This window comes from Ailuropoda melanoleuca, chromosome 8 (assembly GCF_002007445.2).
Source record: "Ailuropoda melanoleuca isolate Jingjing chromosome 8, ASM200744v2, whole genome shotgun sequence".
Taxonomy (NCBI): domain Eukaryota; kingdom Metazoa; phylum Chordata; class Mammalia; order Carnivora; family Ursidae; genus Ailuropoda; species Ailuropoda melanoleuca.
This window is the reverse complement of record NC_048225.1, coordinates 19,743,858-19,750,774: the sequence shown is the minus strand read 5'-3', so window position 1 is coordinate 19,750,774 and position 6,917 is coordinate 19,743,858. Positions and strand designations below refer to the sequence as shown.

The 6,917-nt window shown below is 36.8% G+C and overlaps 1 non-coding gene across 1 annotated transcript; it reads left to right on the top strand.

Moving 5' to 3' along the window:
- The first annotated feature begins 1,550 nt into the window (after nt 1-1,550).
- Nucleotides 1,551-2,487, top strand: LOC100482799. The gene has a single exon (XR_004627504.1). It is a non-coding gene; the product is annotated as an olfactory receptor 8B12 (transcript).
- Nucleotides 2,488-6,917: the final 4,430 nt, after the last annotated feature.

Here is a 6,917-nt window from a genome sequence, read left to right as displayed (position 1 = left end):
TTTTTGGTATGAAATCTGTCTTCGTTAATATTAAGGGCCCCTGGTAAGAGGCACTGAGTGTAAGTTGCCACATAAAACTTTATTAGTCTCTATATGAATGAAATCACTTTCTGAGAACAATTTTGACAATGCATACAGTAGGTGTAGTAGGCAGGAATGACATTGTTAGCAACATACATTAAACACCTCGTGTTTGTTTAAGAAGCTCAGCAAGGTCCCCGGCCCCTATAAAGTCTGGAGTTGGGTAAATGAGAGTTTGACTCAAGACTCTGAAATCTATAAGCTGTGTGTGCTGCTCACTTTTAAAGTGGATATCTATAGGTCTAATATATAAGGCTGTAGTGAGGAATAAAGAAGGTACTATGTTTTGTGCATTGCTTTGGATCCTTCATATGAGGGTACTGGATCAATACAGCGTTTGATACACAGTAAGGGTTCAATACAAGGTAGTAATTACTATTTTTCCCATGGTGCTTTGCTATAACTAATAGCTTAAAAAGATGTAATCACAATGAAAATGTAACCACAGGTCATTAAAAATCACATCAAGCATTAGCAAGGGTGTAAACAAACATTTCTTCTTCCTNATAAGGGTTCAATACAAGGTAGTAATTACTATTTTTCCCATGGTGCTTTGCTATAATTAATAGCTTAAAAAGATGTAATCACAATGAAAAATGTAACCACAGGTCATTAAAAATCACATCAAGCATTAGCAAGGGTGTAAACAAACATTTCTTCTTCCTTGGGGGGGGGCGTCTCTGGAGCAGTAATCCCGAGGGAGCCTCTGTAACTACGTCACTGAGATCTTTAATCCAGAATAAAACTTTTTAGTCTCCTGTTATCCATGGGCATTAGGAAAGGATGCTGTCTTGTGCCTAGACTTTGGACAAGAGATTTGGGCCAAAGCCATAATCAGAGATCAAGTTCCTCAGCTCAGCAAGACAATTAGAGGATTTGATCCTCAAAGTAGAGAAGCAGAAGCAGAGGGTCTGAGCTCTGAGTTGTCACTTTCTGTTCACTGCGGCACATGAGGGTCCATGAAAGAGATGGATGAGAGCCAGTGGAGAACAGTACTGTGACTCCAAGCAGAAGGAGGGTGAGTGCTGCCTGACCTGGTCTGTCCTGTAGCAGAGGGGGTAAAAGCNAGCATCTGAGGGTCCATGAAAGAGATGGATGAGAGCCAGTGGAGAACAGCACTGTGACTCCAAGCAGAAAGAGGGTGAGTGCTGCCTGACCTGGTCTGTCCTGTAGCAGAGGGGGTAAAAGCTCAAACCCCAGGAGCCAGACCGCCCAAGTTCACCTTCTACTGTAACTCAACAGCATCGGGACTTGTGCAAGTCACTTAGGTCCAGTGTCCTCATCGGTGAAATGGGGATAATCATAATGCCACACAGCATTTAGAACAGTGCCTATCCCATAGTTAGTACTCAGTAAACGTTCCTATCCTTGTCTTCTCTATGTCAGTCCCTGCACTTCCATGGTGTGTAGCCTTTCTCCCTGTCTCAGTGACTTGTTTCTTTTTCCCTTACAGACCCTCCTAGAGGACAATGGCTGCAGATAACACCTCCTCTGTGACAGAGTTTATCCTCGCAGGCTTAACAGATGATCCAGAACTCCAGATGCCCCTCTTCTTCCTGTTTCTAGGTTTCTATGTGGTCACGGTGGTGGGGGAACCTGGGCCTGATAACCCTGATTGGGCTGAATTCTCACCTTCATATTCCCATGTACTTTTTCCTCCTTAACTTGTCCTTCATAGATTTTAGTTTCTCTACTGCCATCATCCCCAAAATGCTAATGAGTTTTGTCTCCAAGAAGAACATCATTTCCTATGCAGGGTGTATGACTCAGCTCTTTTTCTTTTGTTTTTTTGTCTTTTCTGAATCTTTCATCTTGTCAGCGATGGCATATGACCGTTATGTTGCCATCTGTAAACCACTGCTGTACACAGTCACCATGTCTCCTCAGGTGTGTTTACTCCTTTTGTTGGGTGTTTATGGGATGGGGGTGTTTGGGGCTATGGCCCATACAGGAAATATATTATTTTTGACCTTTTGTGCTGACAACCTTGTCAATCACTATATGTGTGATATCCTTCCCCTCCTTGAGCTCTCCTGCAACAGCTCTTACATAAATGAACTAGTTGTCTTCACTGTTGTGACCATTGGCATTGGGGTGCCCATTGTTGCCATTTTTATCTCTTATGGTTTTGTTTTTTCCAGCATTTTCCATATTAGCTCCACTGAAAGCAGGTCCAAAGCCTTTAGTACTTGCAGTTCTCACATAATTGCTGTTTCTCTCTTCTTTGGGTCAGGAGCTTTTATGTACCTCAAACCACCTTCTATTTTGCCCCTTGACCAGGGGAAAATGTCTTCCTTGTTCTACACCATTGTTGTGCCAATGTTCAACCCATTAATCTATAGTCTGAGGAATAAGGATGTCAAATTTGCCCTGAGGAAAACCTTGGGCAGAATAACTTTCTCTTGAAAAAATATTAGAAATGAGATCCAAGGATTTTTTAAAATTGCAGTGTTTTTATTACTATTATTTATTGTTATTCTTACTTTTTTCAATGAGGAATCCAAGCTCCAGTGCTTTCTTTCTATACTATATGGCAGAGGAAATTTTAATTTTCTTTACCAAATGGACTGATTCACCCCTAACCAAATACCCCAGTTCTTCTTTAGTTTATGAAAAATACTTGCTGCAATTATAGAGTATTCAACATTGAATGGGCTTAGGAATCATTTGATCTAGTGCCTTTATATAATATACTACACTTTACAGAGTCAGAAACATTCATATGCTGCCCAAGAACATAAAACTACCTGGTGTGCCAGAGCTGGGACTGAAATGTTTGCTTGAATCCCAATCCAGTTTGTTTTCCCCTATGCCATGTTTTTTTGCCTCATTTCTTTCTTGGAAGATTTCATTTCACATGTTGGTTGACCTAGCACATTTAAGTTATGAATATATTCACAGTAATTTCATGCACTTTTCACAGGATAATTTTAATATATCACATTTTGCAAGAGAGTAGGAGGTGAAAAATTTTGTTGAGTTGGTCTTGGCAAAATGACAAGACAGTGTTTGATGAATTTTGTAGTGTGTAAGTGGAAAGTATGTTAGATTTCAGAGAGGCAAGTATGGTGTCCACTGACTTGGTGGGTGGAGCCCTACAGACATAGTTTAGTGAATTAGAACTTCCAGGGGAGAGAAATTTAATTTTATGGGGTGTAAAGATGTGTGGTAGAGGTGTCATATGTTATTTCAAGACTAACAGAGAAAGAATTTGGAGTCTTATTTCAAGGGTTACCTTGGCCGTGGTCTAAGATAATTGGGAGCGGCACTATCCAATATGGCAGTCACTAGCTGTGTAGGGCACTGAGCATTGAAACTGAGACACACTACAAGTCTGGAATGTAATTGTAAAATATACACTGGATCTTTGAAGGATTAATATGAAAAATAATGAAAGATATCTCAATGACAACTTTTTATTTTGATTACATGTAGAAACAACATTTTGGATATATTATGTTGAATAAAATGTATTATTAAAATGAATTTATCTGTTTAGTTTTTTTAATGTGTCTACTAGAAGGTTGAGAATTATATATGTGGCTTGCATTATATTTTTACTAAATAACACTGGTGTGGAGGATGTGACAGAGGACCAGGTAGTTGTGGGGACATATTTAGTTATCAGGGCAGCACCAAGCTTCTGCTTATTAGGAGAAGCAAGTGCTACCAAATTTTCAGGCATTGCAGATAGCCATCATATTCTAATAATGGGGCACATGGGGCAGGGATGGTGATCTCAGGATAAGTTAATAAATCTACAGTATTATGTAATGGGAAAAAAGCATTATATATGTATAAAAAACAAAAGAACAATTTTTTTTTGGTGTAAATTCACCATTAGTGGTAAGATTTCTTTGGGAAGCAATGATAAGTGAAGTGCTGGGGAAATATTTTTACTTATGAACTTTTCCTTAGGAAAGTTCTCTTCTAGTGGAAAATAAAGGAAGTTTGGATAAGTGTTTAATTATGCCTTTTGATTTTGGTCAGTGTTGCTACAATGAAAATAAGAAACACATGGGGAGGACTGTATTTAGATGGGACTGAATAGATACCTGAATTCAGGGGACCTAGAATTGTGGGGTGGTGTACTGGGTATATATTAGGTATGCAGTACAATGTAAGTAATGAAAGAGAACAGAAATCCTCCTTTAAAATTTTTTGCAGCCTAACTTTCATATAGCAAAGTGTCCAAATCTGAAGTGTATAGCTCATTGAATTTTTGCATATGTATATGTAACCACAGCCTAGATAACAATGTAAAACATTTCCATCCACTTTAGAAGGCTTCTTTTGCTCCTTTCCAGTAAATACTATCTGCCCTCATCCCCCCTGCCCCAAGGTATCCACTATTATGACTTTCATTATCATAGGTTATTTTCACCTATATTTGAACTTCACATAAATGTATACTCTGTTGTTTCTGACTTCTTTACCTCAGCATAAAGCCTGTGATAATCAACTATAGTATTGCAGATACGGGTATATTATTTATTTTTATTGTTGTGTGGTATTCCATTATGAGAACATACAATTATTTAGACTGCTAATGAACAGATAGTTTAAGTTTTAGCCCTATGGTTAATAAAGTTTCTACAGAAATTTTTTATCATGCATCTTGATTGAAGTACACAAAAATTTCTTTTGGATATATACTTAGATATGGATTTGCTGGATAATACAGTAGGTGTATGTTTAGCTTTTATAAATACTGTCAAAGTGTTTTAAAAAATATTTGAGTCAGTTTGCACAGCTATCAACAATGTCCAAGAGTTCCAATTGCTGCACATCCTTATTGACATTTAGTATTTACATTTTATCCATTCCGATGTGTAAGCAAAATGTCTTTCGTTTTAATTTTTATTTTCCTGATGTTGAGCACCCTTTAACTCAGGTATTGGCTGTTTGGATATCTTCTTTCATGAAGTAATTATTCAAGTCTTTCGACCATTTGAAGAATAGGGCTGTTAGCTGGTTTTCCTATTGATTTGAAGGAATTAAAAATTCTACATGTAAGTACATATATATGTGTAATTGTGTATATATATGTATGTGTGTTATGTATATGTGCACATATGTGTAATATATATCAATAATATATGCATATATAATGTATACACACATCTTTATCTCAATCTATCTTTCTCTATATCTATCTTCTCCCAAACTATGTCTTGCTTATTATTAATGATATCTTTTGATAGAGGTTGTTAATTTTGATGAAGTTTTATTCATCAGTTTTGCCTTTTATAGTTAGTGCTGTGTCCTATTTAAGAGAACTTTTACTGTTCTTCTTGAGGTCAGAAGAACAGCAATGTGAAAGGGTATAAGTAAGAAAGAATAACAAGTCTTCTGATCTTCTGGCTTCACTCTATGCTTATATTACCCCTTCCTCCATTTGGTTGATGCTTTGTAGGGACAGAGCACTTGAAGCCTGAAGGTGCCAGGATTACAAGTATTTTCAATTCAATAGACATATATTTGTTTATTTATCTATTTTCATGTTTTAAAAAGAGTTTAAGAAGATATAATTGACATACAATTAACTACAATGTTTAAAGTGTTAATTTGATAAATTTTGACATATACATACTCATGAAGCCACCACCACATTCTTGTCTCTCCCTCCTGCCTTCTTCCATTCCCTTACTGCTTTTGAGAGACCACTAATTTGCTTCCTGTCACTCTTTTGTTTTCATTATCAAGATTTTTATATAAATAGAATGTTTCAGTATGTACTCATTTTTGTCTGCTATCTATTACTCAGTATAAGTATTTTGAGATTCTTCCATATTGTCACATCTATGATAATTAATTACTTTTTATTACTGAGTAGTATTCCATTGTATGGATATACTACCGTATGTTTGTTCATTCACCTGTCGATGGGCATTTGGGTTGCTGTCAGTTTATGGTTATTGAAAACAAATCTATTATAAACATTCATGTACAAGTCATTGTATGGACATATCTTTTCATTTCTCTTGGGTAATAAATAAAAGTGGAATGGTGAAGTCACATGATATGCATATGTTTGACTTTTTAAGAAAGTGCCAGACTGTTTTCCAAGGTGGTTGTACCATTTTACCCTTTCACCAGTAGTGTTTGAGACTTTCAGTCCCCCATATCCTCACTAACACTTGGTATGGCCCACTTTTTAAGTGAAGACATTTAAATAGGTGTATGGTGGTATCTCACTATGGTTTTAATCTGCATTTCCCTAATAAGTAATGATGCTGAGTATCTTTTAAGGTGATAATTTGTCATCCATATATCTTTTTGGTGAAATGTTTATCCAGCCTATTTGCCCATTTTAAAGTAGGTCAACCACAGGCAGAAGAAAGAGACTGGACCACTTTCTTACACCACACACAAAAATAAATTAAAAAATGGATGAAAGACCCAAATTATGAGACAGGAATCCATCAAAATCCTAGAAGAGAACACAGGCAGCAACATCTTGGACCTCAGCTTCAGCAACTTCTTGCTAGGCACATCTCCAGAGGCAAGGGAAACAAAAGCAAAAATGAACCTTTGGGACTTGATCAAGATAAAAGCTTCTGTACAGCAAAGGAAACAGTCAACAAAACTAAAAGGCAACCTCCGGAATGGGAGAAGATATTTGTAAATGACATATCAGATAAAGGGCTAGTATCCAAAATATAAAGAACTTACCAAACTCAACACCCAAAAAACAAATAATCCAGTCAAGAAATGGGCAGAAGACATGAACAGACATTTCTTCAAAGAAGCCATACAAATGGCTAACAGACACATGGAAAAAATGCTCCATATCACTCGGCATCAGGGAAATACAAATCAAAACCACAGTGAGA